General features: G+C 41.0%; 1 protein-coding gene across 1 annotated transcript in view; it reads right to left on the bottom strand.

The window, feature by feature from the left end:
• LOC110529681 (muscarinic acetylcholine receptor M3-like) overlaps positions 1–17,082 on the bottom strand; it is a 105,841-nt gene that overhangs the window by 32,907 nt on the left and 55,852 nt on the right. The window lies entirely within an intron of this gene.

The following is a 17,082-nucleotide window of genomic DNA, read 5'->3' as shown; positions in this document are numbered from 1 at the left end:
CACTGGGGCCCCACAAGGGTGCGTTCTGAGCCCTCTCCTGTACTCCCTGTTCACCCACGACTGCGTGGCCATGCATGCCTCCGACTCAATCATCAAGTTTGAGGACGACACTACAGTGGTAGGCTTGATTACCAACAATGACGAGACGGCCTACAGGGAGAAGGTGAGGGCCTTCGGAGTGTGGTGTCAGGAAAATAACCGCACACTCAACGTCAACAAAACAAAGGAGATGATTGTGGACTTCAGGAAACAGCAGAGGGAGCACCCCCTATCCTCATCGACGGGACAGTAGTGGAGAATTGGTCCACCCACACAGACAGCGTTGTGAAGAAGGCGCAGCAGTGCCTCTTCAACCTCAGGAGGCTGAAGAAATTTGTCTTGTCACCAAAAGCACTCACAAACTTCTATTTTCCACCATAATTTGCTAATAAATTCATAAAAAATCCTACAATGTGATTTTCTGGATTTTTTCTCTCTCATTTTGTCTGTCATAGTTGAAGTGTACCTATGATGAAAATTACAGGCCTATCTCATCTTTTTATGTGGGAGAACTTGCACAATTGGTGGCTGACTAAATACTTTTTTGCCCCACTGTATATACTGTACTCGTTTAAACTGCTGCATCTACTGCATATTGCCATCTCTATGTAATACATGTATCACTAGCCACTTTTAACTATGCCACTTTATGTTTATATACCCTACATTACTCATCTCATATGTGTATACTGTACTCTATACCATCTACTGCATCTTGCCTATGCCATTCTGTACCATCACTCATTCATATATCTTTATGTACATCTTCTTTATCCCTTTACACTTGTATAAGGTAGTAGTGGAATTGTTAGGTTAGATTACTTGTTGGTTATTACTGCATTGTCAGAACTAGAAGCACAAGCATTTCGCTACACTCGCATTAACATCTGCTAACCATGTGTATGTGACAAATACAATTTGATTTGATTTGACATAGGTAAACATAGGTAGACATAAGCAGACAAAGGTAAACATAGGTAGACATAATTATACATAGGTAGACATAGGTAGACATCGGTAGAAATAGGTAGACATAAGTAGACATAGATAGACATGGGTAGGTAGACCTTCACTGTTATTTGAAATTCCTCAAAACAAGAGGACACAGTCCAGCACTCATCGGTGTAAATAATAGCCAAACATTGTGTAAAAGTTATCCATTTAGCTCATTGTTTTGGACTTTTATCCAAATAATGCAAGAAAGCAAAATAATAAAATAGCCAGCCAAACTAAGAGTGTGTTCTTAATACCATGATATTAATTATCAGATTATTATCAGAAGTTACAAATAAGAAAAATAAAGATCTACTTTAAAGAAAATCTGTTGGGGCAGGTAAGAGGATATAAATGCATGGTGACATTAGTGGGACCGAAGCCTTTCAGTTGTAATTACTACAGCAATCTACCAGAAGATTCATGCCAATAACAATGACAACAACACTACTGTTCTAGTCATGCTGGGGTTGCACAGGGCTTCCATATGATTAAGCAGTGTGACTGTCTTAGAATAACTAAGTAACAACCATTGCGAGCAGCAGTCACACCTCCTTGACACTGTGACACTATTAATCTCTCTGGACATACGTACATAACATAAATGGTAGTAGCATCTGTCAATGGACTGTGGAATGTGATGACTAACAAGGAACAGCTCTGGTATGCAGATTTTCTTTTCATTGATCATTTGGACAAATCACAATTTCACAGGTGCTCAAATCTTTTGAATTTTGGAAGGGGAGGGGACATTTGGCCCATATACTTTCCTGAAACTTGCAGAAAGTTTCCGTTTAGGAGGTGGTGGTCAGTGCGTTTAAGATGAGGGAGGATAATATTTGTTTCTATGAGCATGGCCTTATTTCCATTTCAGTATATTGGATGAATCTCATTCATATTCCATTCACTCAGTTCAATGTAACATTGATAGGTTTAGGCTACTACATGATACAAACATTTACCATATAACCAACATGAGGTTGCTACAACATAGCGTATGAATGAACGTTTACAAAGTTGGTGTACACAGGTCAAGAGACATTTGAGTGATCAAGGTGACAGACATTGAAACATTCTATCTTTACTAACAACATGAGTAAAGCCAGTGTCTATGTATGCAGATGACTCAACACAATACATGTCAGCTACTACTGAAATTACTGCAACACTTTTAATTTTACTAGGCAAGTCAGTTAAGAACCAATTCCTATTTACAATGACGGCTTACCGGGGAACAGTGGGTTATAACTGCCTTGTTCAGGAGCAGAACGACCTTATCAGCTCGTTGGTTCGAGTGGTTAGTTTCATAGTGGGTGGCGAGGAATAAGTTAGTCCTAAATATTTATAAAACTAAAAGCATAGCATTTGGGACAAATCACTCACTAAACCCTGAACCTCAACTAAATCTTGTAATAAATAATGTGGAAATTGAGCAAGTTGAGGTGTCTAAACTGCTTGGCGTAACCCTGGATTGTAAACTGTCATGGTCAAAACATATTGACACAACAGTAGCTAGATGGGGAGAAGTATGTCCATAATAAAGTGCTGCTGTACCTTCTTAACAGCACTATCAACAAGGCAGGTCCGGATGTGTGAGTAGGCTATCTCTCTCTCTCTCTTCCTTAATTTTTGAAGAAAACAATTTGTTCAAAACTGTTAAACTATTGTCTTTCTCTCTCTTTGAGTCAACTACTCACCACAAAAAGCTTATTTCTCTCAAATGTTGTGCACACATTTCATTACAGCCCTGTCAGTGAGCATTTATCCTTTGCTAAGACAATCCATATACCTGACTGGTGTGGCATATCAAGAAGCTGATTAAACAGCATGATCATTACATCTTTCGCTGGGGACAATTAAAAGCCACTGTAAAATGTGCATTTTTGTCACACAACACAATGCCACAGATGTCTCAGGTTTTGAGGGAGCGTGCAATTGGAATGCTGACTGCAGGAATGTCCTCCAGAGCTGTTGCCAGAGAATATAATGTTAATTTCTCTACCATAAGCCACCTCCAACATCGTTTAAGAGAATTTGGCTGTACGTCCAACCGGCCTCACAACCACAGACCGCATGTAACCATGCCAGCCTAGGACCTCCACATCTGGCTTCTTCACCTGCAGGATCGTCTGAGACCAGCCACCCGGGCAAGTGATGGAACTCAGAAGTATTTCTGTCAGTAATAAAGCCCTTTTGTGGGGAAAAACACATTCTGATTGGTAGGTCCTGGCTCCCAGTGGGTGGGCCTATGCCCTCCCAGGCCCCTGCCCAGTCATGTGAAATCCATAGATTAGGGCCTATTGAATTTATTTAAATTGACTGATTTGCTAATATGAACTTTAACAGTTTGGATGCATTCTCTAATCCTTTGATTGGGTGGACATGTAAGTTCATGCTGCAAGAGTTCTGATAGGTAGGAGGATGTCCTCTGGAAGTTGTCATAATTACTGTGTAAATCTATGGAGGGGGGTGTGAACCATGAGCCTCCTAGGTTTTGTTTTGAAGTCAATGTACTCAGAGGAGGACGGAAACTAGCTGTCCTCCAGCTACACGATGGTGCTGCCCTACAGAGTGCTGTTGAGCCTACTGTCGACCTTCATTGCAAAATAATGTTGTAATCAATTATTTAGTGACGTCATTATATTTAGTAGTTTTTTCAAAAAATTATAACTTTTTAAATGTTTCACTATTAATTTTTTTTATTCACTGAGGAGGATCGTCTCCCCTTTCTCCTTTGAGGAGCCTCCACTGGTGGAGACTTTGCAAGTCGCATTAGTATCTTTCTCTTTACATCTTGTCTGAGAGCTTAATCTAGCATCTGACGCAATTACGCATCATTTTTGTTCTGGTTTTCCGAGAAACTATGTTTCTCTGAAACATTGTGAATGATCCCAAGTTCAGTGGCTATCATTGTGACTCTGTGACAGTTTCAACACACATAATATTCTAGAAATGTGAGACCATTACAAAGAATGTAGATAAAATAGACTCAATAGTCTCATTTAAATTACAGACAACACACCATTTCTGGGGACCAGACTTAAATAATTATATTACCTTTGAAAGCCATTTTATTAAAGCGAAAATCTATAAAGGTAGCTAATACTCTCAAAAGAGATCATCCTAATCTCTAAAACAGCAAATGACAAATGTAGGAAAAAAACTGTGATATCACAGTGCCAAATACCTCTGATTTTCTACAATGTTCAGAGATGGAAACAACAACAATGGATTTACTGTGTTATTCGTTACCATGGCCCTTCTCCATGTTGTTTCATGAGTAAATCAGGGTGAACTGAACATGGATTTAAGCTGTTGATGAGAGCCTCAGATAGTGTTTCATGTAAGGGTGAAATACGTCTCAAACTGTGGGAGGTGAGGCAACAGTAAGCAATTTATCACCGATCTCCTCACCTATTGAAATACGGTCGTGTTCGACATTTACGGTTGTGGACCTTAAATTACCCATGCAACCCTAGGGAAGTCAGATTCCTGACCTGGAGATGCTTTCTAAGGACACATTTTACGGCTGTTCAGCTGCTCCACTTTTCCACATCCTCAACGTGAATTTAATGATTAGGCCTATTGCACGTGACACGTGTGGTTTGGGAACAAACAAATGATTGGCTATTTTTGGCCCAGGCTGGTATTATGGCTTAGTTAGCACGTCATGTACTATATGGGATCAAATAATGTACAAGCAGCACCTATAACTAATATGGGGTGTAGGCCTGGCTACCCGCTGTGCTACAGGACCCTACAACTATGCATATTGAGCAGTCTGCTTCCAAACCAGGAAGTCTGACAAACAGCATCTACGCTTCCTTTGCCTCTCTGCTCTATCCTGCATGGTGTAAAAAAACAGCACGCTGTTGTTTCTTCTTCAGAGATGCTGACACAGGAGTTTTTCAGACTCCTCATTCACCCAGAGAGAGAGCGCGAGAGAGAGGTTCTGTCCTTGAGCTGTTCTTGTCTGTTAAGGTTCTGTATTATGTCATGTTTCATGTTGTGTGCGTACCCCAGGAAGAGTAGCCACTGCTATCGCAACAGCTAATAGGGATCCTAAAATACCAAATCATAAAATACCAAATAAAATACCAAATACCAACGAGAAAGAGAGAGCGAGAGAGAGAGGAGAGAGAGCGGCAGGGATACTGGGTAAGTATTTAACTTAAAGGGTTGTTTTATTCATTATGATTAGCAAACCAGTAACACTATCAGTGTAGCGGCCACATCTCTTCACTTGGCACTGTGTAACTTTACCAACACCAACACGCTATTTTGGTGTAGCCAGTAGTGTGTTGGGGTTCAGCATGTGCAAAGCCCCTGCATGATTTGACTGTTCCCCATGACTAACCCCATGATTTGCTACAGTAATGTACTAGATATTGCATATGGTAATGCACATGTTAATTTCACATTTACAGCAACATGATTTTGCATTTAGTAATAATTTACTGCATGGGCTGAGGCTGGTTGGAGGAAAAACATTTCAGAAGTTCCAACCATTAGATTGAGGACCAACTGTGAATATTGGATTTATCTCATGCTGAGCATTTGATTAGGTCAACTGGAGACTAATGTGTATAACGACTATGTTCATATGCATCGATTTAATGTGATAAATGTGTCATTCATATCACCTTTTGTATCTTCACAGGGACAAGCACACCACCATGTGCTGTAGATCAACTTGGGTACAATGTTAGGCAATTAAACTCATTGACATCACAACAGTGTTCATGCCTTTCAACATGCAATGCTGTAATCAGATCAAAGTACAGTGCCTTCAGAAAGTAATCAGAACCCTTCATTTTTCCCCCATTTTGTTTACGTTACAGCCTTATTTAAAAGAAAATCCTGATCAATCTACACACAATTGCCCATAATGAAGAAGCAAAAACAGAAATACCTTATTTACATAAGTATTCAGACCTTTGCTATGAGACTTGAAATTGAGCTCAGGTGCATCCTGTTTCCGTTGATCATCCTTGAGAGATTCTACAACTTGATTGGAGTCCACCTGTGGTATATTTAATTGATTGGACATGAGTTGGAAAGGCACACACCTGTCTATATAAGGTCCCACAGTTGATAGTGAATGTCAGAGCAAAAACCAAGCTATGAGGTCGAGGGAATTGTCCGTAGAGCTCCGAGACAGGATTGTGACCAGGAGTCCCATAAAGCAGTGCTCAATTGGCCCAGCGTAGTCCCGGTTAGGGGAGGGCTTGGCCGGGGGGGCTTTACTTGGCTCATCGTGCTCTAGCGACTCCTTGTGGTGCGCCAGGCGCCTGCAACCTGACTTCGGTCGTCAGTTGAACAGTGTTTCCTTCCTCTGGTGATGCTGGCTTCCGGATTAAGCGGGCAGGTGTTAAGAAGCGCGCCTTGGCGGGTCATGTTTCGTAGGACGCACAACTTGACCTTTGCCTCTCCCAAGCCTGTTGGGGAGTTGCAGCAAAGAGACAAGATCATAATCACGAAATTGGGGAAAAAAGGGTGTACATTTGTTTTTACAAATAAACAGATATAAGTTATGATGAACTTCACAGGGTGGTGGGAGTGCATGGTGATGAGCTTGATGCTCCTTTCCGATAAATATCAAGTGTCTTATTCTGGTGACATAATCATCGATGCTTGGCTACCAAATAAAATCTTGCTTTTTTGTCCATAATAATCTCATCATGTAGGCTATACCCACACTGTATCTGTGAGCTGTTGGCTAGAGCGCATGTGCCAATACCAGACTGGGCACACTCGCTATATAATGCTTTTTTGTGTGAGGAAACCATCAGTAGAGTTGAAAATCCTACAGAAACTCATTTAACTTGTATTTTTTATTGGGTACGAATTTAACTGTAAAAGGTAATTTCATGTGCACTACCTCATCACGCACAGCCTTTCATCCCCAACAAGTCAATTTGATGGAAATCTCTGGTGGGACTGTTTTTATGTAGATTTTAGAGTATTCACATGAAAGTCTGTTGCCAACTGGATGGAAACGTAGCTAGTGAAGGAAATATTTTGAAGATAAAAAATAAACAGACCAATACTAGAATTCTGGAGAAGATCAATTATTTTTAGCCACGGGGTCGTTTCATTGACGGGAAGTTGGGGTAATTACTATGTGCACGGAGCAGCATTTGCTGTTGTGTGTGATTACGTTTATTCATTATTTTATATTATTCATACAGAAACACATTTCCAAGTGGAATCTTGTTTTCATGTGAAAATATTTCAAGAAATAACGAGTTCAAATTAGTGGTTTGCGGGGATGACACAGTACAATGTCATAGGCCTAGATATCAATAATACACAGTCTCACATTCCAATAGTAAAAGCATTTCCCCAGGATAACTAAGGAAAAGGTGACCAAGGTCTATTTTGAAGTCCAGGGATCCATTTCTCTCCTAACATTACAGTAACCTTGTCCCCATAGCCAACCTGCATAAGTCACAAACCACCATCTCTAACCTCTCTCATTACACATTCCCAATACACATGAGTGCCTTTACACACCCATAGCCTTGACCAATGACATACAGTGGGACACTAGACTCAACAGGATTTTATGCTGACCAATAGCAAATATACCTCCACCATAATGCTGATGGTAGGCTGCCAACTGTGTGTAGGGGTTATTCTTGCCCCTATAAAACATACCATGACAGAGGACACAGAGAGAGAGAGAGACTGGAGAGAGAGAGGTAGAGAGACAGAGAGAGAGAGAGAAGAGGATAAAGGACAGGGATAGGTGTGTGATAATGATCCTTCCTTTTTTAAACTCCTTGTCATTCCTCAAGGTAATGGAGAGAAGAGAAGAAATACAACTCGCCATAGATGCACCATAAAAGATGTCTGAAAGACAGGGATTTTAGCAACTCTCATGAAATCCAATGTGATAAGAAATAATCCCAACAATCTGAGTAGCATTTTCTAAATATGTGCATTCATTGACTCTGTGTGAACTGAAATTCAAGGGTAAAAAGGATGGTTATCTTTTGTCCCAATGACATTACTTAGGATGGATAAATATTCAGGTCTGCCTGCATAATCTCTTCTATCTATCATTGAGATAGCTTTGTCTGTAGTTAGTATAAAAATACATGTTAAATATATGCAAAATAGGAGCCATGTTTGATGATGCACATAATAATCCCTGTTTAGCACATCATTGACTGCAGCAAGAGGGCCGGCACAGGCATCAGTCTGCAGAATATATCTAAAGAAATAGTATTTTCACTGGGGAGCTGGTCTTGACTACTGTCTGGGTCTGGGAGATGTAGCTGGGTCTAGTCTTTGCATTTTGCTAAGTGCTCAGAGACACAAATGTAAAAAGTGTGCAGTAAAAAAATGGGATTGAAAAGGATCCCATGGGGAATAAAACACACTTCTGAATACCTTTTTTTATCCAAATAAAAAGAGCCAAATCAATGGACTGTCATGAATTGCAGCACAGGGTAGTATTCTTGGCTTCAATAATTCACAGAGAAAATGGCTGTTAGTGTTATTGCACCTCACAAATCACTCCAATAGTTAGCTGACGAACACGAGGCAACAAAGTCTGCATTTGCTGAGCAATGAACAAGAAAACACCCTGTAATGTTAGGACTCATTAAAATCAAATTGGTTTACTTGGCTGGATATTCTGCTCCAAGAATGTACACACACACACACACACACACACACACACACACACACACACACACACACACACACACACACACACACACACACACACACACACACAACACACACACACAACACACACACACACACACACACACACACACACACACACACACACACACACACACACACACAAAAACCAATGGCGTGAGATATTGAACCTCACCTGCCTGGAGAGGCATTGTTTTGGTATCCTCCAGCAAAAAAATGCAACAGATATAACTTCAAAAGACAAATATTTTCCAACAGCGTTTAACTGCAAAGCACACAAGACTTGCATTACAATTACACACATAGCGTACTCAGTAAGGGTTAAACAAAAATTCTGTCTTTAGTAACTGATATACTGCGTTTATTTTTCTTGACACGCTAACAAATGAGTGAGACTCCAAATGAGCTCTCATGGACTGTGGTCAGTCTTGAATTTGTCCAAATGAAATGCGAAAACCTACATTTGTTCGTTTATTTATTCTGCTTCTGGCAATGATGCAAAACAGGGAAATTCAAACCCTGTGCTTATCAGTGCATGGTGAGAGAGAGCTACACACCTCCTTATAAAGCATGACCACACAGCAGAGCAGCCATATCACTTTCCCCATACTGTAATCAGTAATTGAGCTAAATGAGAGAAGTCTGGTGCTCTGGGATATAACAATGTGATAAGGTGACCTTAGGACGCCTTGCTCGCCTAGCTCCCTCCGCCATAGCTATGAGATTTGTTATGTTGGTTAGCAACATGCATCCGAGTGCACTTTCCTCAAGGTTAAATTAGGTCACAAAGGTTGGTGGAATTTGGATAGGGCACAGATGCAGTATTACAAAGTGCCAAACATAAAAAGACTTGCCGAAGTAAGAAAGAATACTTACAATGGCATGTCATAAACACATGCAGAGGTAACATAAGCAATGGACAGCAGGAGGAAAAAGTGAACATAATTTGATTTCTCCACAAGACAAGCTAATGTAATTACCTGACATAATTGGACATAATTTTCATTGACGGGGTGATTGAGTAGAGACAAGATCAAGACAGAACAAAGCCTCAGCGGAGAGAGATAATTGAGAGCGTTAACTTTATTAGGACAAAGCTGATGTACGGGGAGCGCAGTAATGGAATCAATAGCCTTCTGTAGAGCAAAGCTCCCCCTCTAATAGACCGTATTAAGCATTTGAACACAGTTGAAGAAGATGAATGTCATATTAAACAGGCAAGTTAATTATGGTCAGCTGCAAAGGCAGAAACATTCATCAACAAATAATACTAAACTCAGCAAAAAAAGAAACATCACTTTTTCAGGGCCCTGTCTTTCAAAGATAATTCATAAAAATCCAAATAACTTCACAGATCTTCATTGTAAAGGGTTTAACCACTGTTTCCCATGCTTGTTCAATGAACCATAAACAATTAATGAACATGCACCTGTGGAATGGTCGTTAAGACACTAACAGCTTACAGACGGTAGGCAATTCAGGTCACAGTTACGAAAACTTAGGACACTAAAGAGGCCTTTCTTCTGACTCTGAAAAACACCAAAAGAAAGATGCCTAGGGTCCCTGCTCATCTGCGTGAACGTGCCTTAGGCATGCTGCCAGGAGGCATGAGGACTGCAGATTTGGCCAGGGCAATACATTTCAATGTCCGTACTGTGAGACGCCTAAGACAGCGCTACTGGGAGATAGGACGGAAAGCTGATCGTCCTCGCACTGGCAGACCACGTGTAACAACACCTGCACAGGATCGGTACATCCAAATATCACACCTGCAGGACAGGTACAGGATGGCAACAACAACTGCCTGAGTTACACCAGGAACGCACAATCCTCCATCAGTGCTCAGATAGGCTGAGAGAGGCTGGACTGAGGGCTTGTAGGCCTGTTGTAAGGCAGGTCCTCACCAGACATCACCGACAACAACGTCGCCTATGGGCACAAACCCACCGTCGCTGGACCAGACAGGACTGGCAAAAAGTGCTCTTCACTGATGAGTCGCGTTTTTGTCTCACCAGCGGTGATGATCGGATTCACGTTTATCGTCGAAGGAATGAGAGTTACACCGAGGCCTGTACTCTGGAGCGGGATCGATTTGGAGGTGGAGGGTCCGTCATGGTCTGGGGCAGTGTGTCAAGGCATCATTGGACTGAGCTTGTTGTCATTGCAGGCAATCTCAACGCTGTGCGTTACAGGGAAGACATCCTCCTCCCTCATGTGGTACCCTTCCTGCAGGCTCATCCTGACATGATCCTCCAGCATGACAATACCACCAGCCATACTGCTCGTTCTGTGCGTGATTGCCTGCAAGACAGGAATGTCAGTGTTCTGCCATGGCCAGCGAAGAGCCCGAATCTCAATCCCATTGAGCACGTCTGGGACCTGTTGGATCGGAGGCTGAGCGCTAGGGCCATTCCCCCCAGAAATGTCTGGGAACTTGCAGGTGCCTTGGTGGAAGGGTGGGGTAACATCTCACAGCAAAAACGGGCAAATCTGGTGCAGTCCATGAGGAGGAGATGCACTGCAGTACTTAATGCAGCTGGTGGCCACACCAGATATTGACTGTTACTTTTGATTTTGACCCCCAATTTGTTCAGGGACACATTATTCCATTTATGTTAGTCACATGTCTGTGGAACTTGTTCAGTTTCTGTCTCAGTTGTTGAATCTGGTTATGTTCATACAAATATTTACACATGTTAAGTTGGCTGAAAATAAATGCAGTTGACAGTGAGAGGACGTTTCTTTTTTTGCTGAGTTTATAAACGCTATATCAAAGTTGTGTGTATTATCACACTGATATTTCACTCTATATACTACACTAGATTTGAATAGAAAAACACCAGAACTAATAACCTCAAAGGTAATGAATGTGCACTATCATTACATTATTTCACTGGCAGTAGCGATTATGTAACTATCCCCCTTCCCTTCTGCATGGGATAAACATACAGCCTAAGGCACCATACAGGTCCTTTGATATCCCTTGCCTACGCCAGAGAGATAAGAGGGTGGGAGGAGGTTGAGAGGTTCGAGCCAAACGCCTGCAGAGTCAGACACCTCTGCCATTTACTCCCCTGCCACTTAAGGGCCAAGCCAGAAAGCCAGTCCCCAGTGACTGAACACACTGTGCCTCATGAATACAGCTGAGAGGCTCCAGTCTGCAACACTACAGGAGCTTTAAAGGTTGAAGCTCAGGATTATCAGATAACCCGCATTGCATATGGACAGTATCATGCATGGATATACTGTAGCAACAGCAACACAGACTGACCAAAACAAAACTTGGCTAGAGTTTAAAAAAGAAAGGATACTGTCAAAGAGTTCAACAAACAGTATGCATCAATATCAACACATCATTGACATGATGGAAGGGAATCGCCATTGGCACGAGCTGATACAGTACAAATGGCGTTGTCTTGCAGATAATATTATAAGACAACAGGGAACACAGGACCCTGTGCAGCAATAGATCTCCAAACACAACACATGAGAAACTGCTGTGAATACCTCTAGAATAGAATGTAGCAAGTTGATCACACCATGTTCTGTGCTCAGCACCCTGAATGGTTTTAATTATACACTGTAAGGAAAACACTATATCGTGAGTTGTGCTCACTATTTCACCCCTCAAGGTCAGAGGATCTTAAAGGAGATAATGACTTTGTTAAAGGGGAGGCATACTGTTAAATTACCTGTCCAAAGGATCCACACTGCTCTGTGACCTCTGGGTTAATCTAGAATGCACTATAGTGGGGAGCAGAGTAGGCTGGTGGGTGCAGCTATAGGAGGACCGCTCATTGTAATGGCTGGAATATAATTAATGGAACGGTATCAAACACATCAAACATATGAAAAACACATGTTTGACTCCCTCCCATTTATAACATTCCAGCCATTACTGTATCTCTACTTACACATTCATCTTCTGCACATCAATCATTCTAGTGTCTAATTGATATATTGTAATTACTTCGCCACCATGGCCTATTTATTGCCTGTATACAGATTTTCTTCAACTGTATTATTGACTGTATGTTTTGTTTATTCCATGTGTAACTCTGTTTTGTTGTATGTGTCAAACTGCTTTGCTGTATTCTTGGCCAGGTCGCAGTTGTAAATGAGAACTTGTTCTCATCTTGTCTACCTGGCTAAATAAAGGTGAAATATATATATTTTTTAATGAGCCCATCCTCCTATAGCTCCTCCCACCAGCCTCCACTAGTGGGGAGTCTAGATTTAGTCATCAATACTTTTACTTGCCGTTGTCGCCCTCACAGAGACAGAAGTGAATCGAGAAAGCTAGGGGAGAAAATGACTCCTGCCATAACTGGTAACGGTGGATAGTGATGAGGATACCGAAATTTACACTGACCATGTAGTTGATGCCAAAGCAGCCCCCCACAGTAGCCACATGTTTGTCCTGAATAACACACTGATAGTTTCACACATTACATGGTGCTATCTGTAACGATACAATCTGTGGTGTAGTGGATAGGAGTTTACCCACCTATCAGTGGTGTAGTGGATAGGCGTTTACCCATCTATTAGTGGTGTAATGGATAGGCGTTTACCCACCTATCGCAGAAATAATGTATAGAAAATATAGGGAGTTTACCCACAGATTTTGAAGTGATATCTTTACCTTACAAAACCAAAAGCAGAGGTTAGCAGGTGGACTTTATCTATCCAGTCATTCGTATTTGAGCATTTAGCCATAAAAAAACTACATTTACAAAATGAAAACATTGCAGGCACATCGTAAAGAGTCTGGTGAATTTGTCCATCCCAAAGCATTGCTGGTTCTGGCCCAGATTAGCATAGCATGTAAAGAATTATTGAGATCACTAAAACAGGCTATACTAATTAAAGCCAGAATCATCAATTCAAGATCTTCAGATTTCAGCCCCCAAATGGAAAAACATTCACTTGGACAGAGACACTGCAAAATGAGTAATGTTGTGTCAGTTAGGATCATAGGATGGTTGGATGGCAATGGATGACAGATGTTAACCTCTCCTCTAATCTTGTAGTTTATCTGGTGATAGTCTAGTAAGTCTACACATGTATCTACAGTATGATATAGTTGGATAAAATAACATTCATATTCACCATGGAACGTGCAACTTCCTGTGTCTTGCTTTAGTATCTTTATCATTATTTTCTCTGTAGCAATTACTGAGACATACCGTTCAGATGAGTACAGAACAGTACAGACTCAGTAGTCAGGATGAGAAATGTCCTGTTCTGTTTCTGTCCTCTCCTCAAACAATCTTTATCTCACCGCCAGGCGTCATATCAGTGAATTATACCACACACATACCAGCTGCAACCTATGTCTTCTAAATGACATACCACACAAAATTAATGAGAGAGAGGGAGAGGGAATGAGAAAGAGAGAGCGAGTGAGAGAGACAGAGAGAGAGAGAGAGAGAGAGAAAGAAAGAGAGAGACAGAGAGAGAGAGATGACAAAAGAGATGAACGGTGTCAGGAGCGGAGATGTACAATTTACCAGAATGCTGTCCATCTGAAGTCGAGACTAGAAACATGACGTTCCCTGTATTAATCACACTGCCAAACACTCAACAGAACCAAAACCCGACAGTATTAATTACCAAAGAGTTAGGACTCAACATTTGCATAGTGCTTCAAAGTATTTGGGCATGTCTGTCTGGGTGGCTTTTGGAATAAAACATGCTTTAACGGAATCAAGCGCTACAAAGTTTATAGCACTCAAGAAAACCCTTTTGATTTGATAAAAATCCCTTTACAGTCAATGGGCTTGTACATGTAATGTATCATCATTCATCACTTTAAGATCCAGCATTTATTGGAAGGTTTTCCCATGGATACTCTATTGGGATGAAGAAAATGACCGCCCTAAAATGACTCAGTCAAGAGATGAAACAGAGAAGATGGTATCGGAAGCCAATCTTCTGAAATAGATTCCACCCTTTCAAACAACTCTTTAAAGACCACTGGGGGTTATTTATGTTGAGGGCCAAACACGATTTCCATTGTATGTGTGAATTATGACAGCTCTTTGTTTTCCTTTGAGACAGTAAATTGATGGCCTGCCACAGACACTGAAGCATTCTCTCAATGTTCCAATTGTCATTTTCTTCAAAGTAAAAGACAACGAGCAAGTAGGCCTACATTTTTAACACGTGATAATAGATACACCCCATTTTTAGTAAGCTACCACAGTGGTTGGGTTTTCGTCAAAGTAATGTCTGTTAATCCTCTGGTAATGACCTTGCCATGTCATTCATGGTATTGTCTCAGATCAGTCACCTTGAAGTTGCATAATGCATGTAATATGAATAGTAGATCACAGGAGACTTTACGATAATCCTCATGAATGTACGCATACGTACATGTAAATTGGGAAAATATAAGATTACATATTTTAACGTTCTGGTCAATAAAAGCGTGATGTCAGAAAAGGTTAATGTAGGCTACATATTAACATTCTAAGAAGAGTAGTCCTGAAAGAGGTCATAGAAAAGCTTTCATATTTCAGTAATTGTCACGTTCTGACCTTAGTTCTTTTGTTATGTCTTTGTTTTAAGTATGGTCAGGGTGTGAGTTGGGTGGGTTGTCTATGTTCTTTTTTTCTATGATTTGGGATTTCTGTGTTTGGCCTGGTATGGTTCTCAATCAGAGGCAGCTGTCAATCGTTGTCCCTGATTGAGAACCATACTTAGGTAGCCTGGTTTCACTTTTGAGTTGTGGGTGCTTATTTTCCGTGTCAGTGTTTTGGTCCACACGTAACTGTTTCGGTTTTTCAAGTTGTCATTTATTGTTTTGTTTTGTTCTGTTCAGTGTTCATTATTCTTATTAAAAACCAAGATGAACACTTACCACGCTGCGTATTGGTCCGATCCTTGCTACTCCTCCTCAGAAGAGGAAAGCGGTTACAGTAATGAAGTGGTTTCACAATGAGGAATTTCTTGGTGCTACTTTTGCTGGAAGGTTAAAGGGATTTATGAATTTAAAGAAACCCACCAAAAAATCCACTTCTAGAGACACAGATTACTTGGACACGGTCTCAAGCAGGAAGAGAACTGTGCATTCTTGAAATAGAGCACATGAAACACAACCTGGCTGCCCTGAAATAAAAAAGTTCAAATTCAATCTTGTACTGAAGACTGGGTAGAACAAATAGGCGGAGAGAGGGGTAAGTTGAGCCAAAGGGGTAAGTTGAGCTACCCTTGTTTCTAGATAACTACACACAAAACAAATAATTCGACCAAATATTTAGGACGAGATCATCATTTCATGGAGTCTGTGAAAGATGAAACCACATGAAAAAAGTGTTAAACAAGTTACGTCCAAAAAACGGATTTTCACCAGTGGTTTCATGATGCTTGTAACTCGTCAGTCTATTCTTGTTCTGAGAAATGAAGGCTATTCCATGCGAGAAATTGCCAAGAAACAGAAGATCTCGTTCAACACTGAGTACTACTCCCTTCACAGAACAGCGCAAACTGGCTCTAATCAGAATAGAAAGAGGAGTGGGAGGCCCCGTTGCACAACTGAGGAAGACGACAAGTACATTAGTGTCTAGATACTCAACTAGTCTAAAGAGGGCCAGTTTAAACAGTTTTCAGCTCTGCTAACATAATTGCAAAAGGGTTTTCTAATGAGCAATTAGCGTTTAAAATGATACAATTCGAATAGCTAACACAACGTGCCATTGGAACATAGTGAGTGATGGTTGCTGATAATGGGCCTCTGTACGCCTATGTAGGTATTTCAATAAAAATCAGCTGTTTCCAGCTACAACAGTCAATTACAACATTAACAATGTCTACACTGTATTTCTGATCAATTTGATGTTATTTTAATGGACAAAAAATTTGATTTTTCATTCAAAAACAAGGACATTTCTAAGTGACCCCAAACTTTTGAACGGTAGTGTAGATGAGTATTCAGACCCTTTGCTACGAGACTCGAAATTGAGCTCAGGTGCACACTGTTTCCAATGACCACCGTTGAGATGTTTCTAGAACTTGATTGGAGTCCACCTGTGGTATATTATATTAATTGGAAATTATTTGGAAAGGCACACACCTGTCTATACAAGGTCCCACAGTTGACAGTGCATGTCAGAGCAAAAACCAAGCCATGAGGTCTAAGGAATTGTCGGTAGAGGTCTGAGACAGGATTGTGTCGAGGAACAGATCAGGGGAAGGATACAAAAAAATGCCTGCAGCATTGAAGGTCCCCAAGAACACAGTGACGTCCTTCATTCTTAAATGGAAGAAGTTTGGAACCACCAAAACTCTTCCTAGAGCTGGCCGCCCATCCAAACTGAGCAATAGGGGAAGAAGGGCCTTGGTCAGGGAGGTGACCAAGAACCTGATGGTCAC

This window comes from Oncorhynchus mykiss, chromosome 1, assembly GCF_057628025.1.
Source record: "Oncorhynchus mykiss isolate SJ-2025 chromosome 1, ASM5762802v1, whole genome shotgun sequence".
Taxonomy (NCBI): Eukaryota; Metazoa; Chordata; class Actinopteri; order Salmoniformes; family Salmonidae; genus Oncorhynchus; species Oncorhynchus mykiss.
Note: the sequence above shows the minus strand (reverse complement) of the source record. Positions and strands in the feature narration are given on the sequence as shown.